Source organism: Hemicordylus capensis, chromosome 14, assembly GCF_027244095.1.
Source record: "Hemicordylus capensis ecotype Gifberg chromosome 14, rHemCap1.1.pri, whole genome shotgun sequence".
In the NCBI taxonomy this organism is placed as follows: Eukaryota; Metazoa; Chordata; class Lepidosauria; order Squamata; family Cordylidae; genus Hemicordylus; species Hemicordylus capensis.
The window spans coordinates 13,198,701-13,199,473 of record NC_069670.1 but is presented as its reverse complement, the minus strand read 5'-3'; positions in this window follow the sequence as shown (position 1 = coordinate 13,199,473).

Here is a 773-nt window from a genome sequence, read left to right as displayed (position 1 = left end):
AGACAACTCTGAGTTAGAAGGACTGAGGGCTGGACTCAGTTTAAAGCAGGTTCCTGTGTTCCCAGTTTAAATGAGCTTATGGAGGTGATCGGGTGTTGAGTCTATGGGAGGAGAGCTGGTCTTGTGGGAGGAAGCGTGAACTCTCCCCTTGGCTAAGCAGGGTCCACTCTGGTTCGCATTTGAATGGGAGACTACATGGGAGCACTGTCTAAGATATTCCCCTCAGGGGATGGGGCTGCTCTGCGAAGAGCATCTGTGGTCCCGAGTTCCCTCCCTGGCAGTATCTCCAGATCAGGCTGAGACTCCGGCCTGCAGCCTTGGAGAAGCCGCTGCCAGCCTGTGTAGACAATACTGAGTGAGACGGACCAAGAGTCTGACTCAGTACAAGGCAGCTTCCTCGGTTCCTTGGCCTGTTCTCCTGGGCCCAGACAGCACCGTGGGCTCCAGCCTGTGTGTCCTTTGAGGCCCGCCAGCAAGCTGCACCCCGAAGGCGTCTGCTATCAATGCTGACTGGACATGATAGCTCAATGGAACCTCCATGTCCAGGGGTACTCTGCCTCTCTGTAACAGATCCCGGGAGCCCCCACAGCCATGGAGATCTACTGTCTTCATGCCCCACTTTTGTGGGCTTCCAAAGGCACCCCCCTGGTCCCTATGCAATGGGGCACTGGATGCTACACCCCCCGCCCCACCATCCAGCGGGGCAGTTCCAAGCCCTCCAGGCAGAATCCCACCCGCCCCGCTGGCCCAGAATCACACAAACCTGAGCAGAG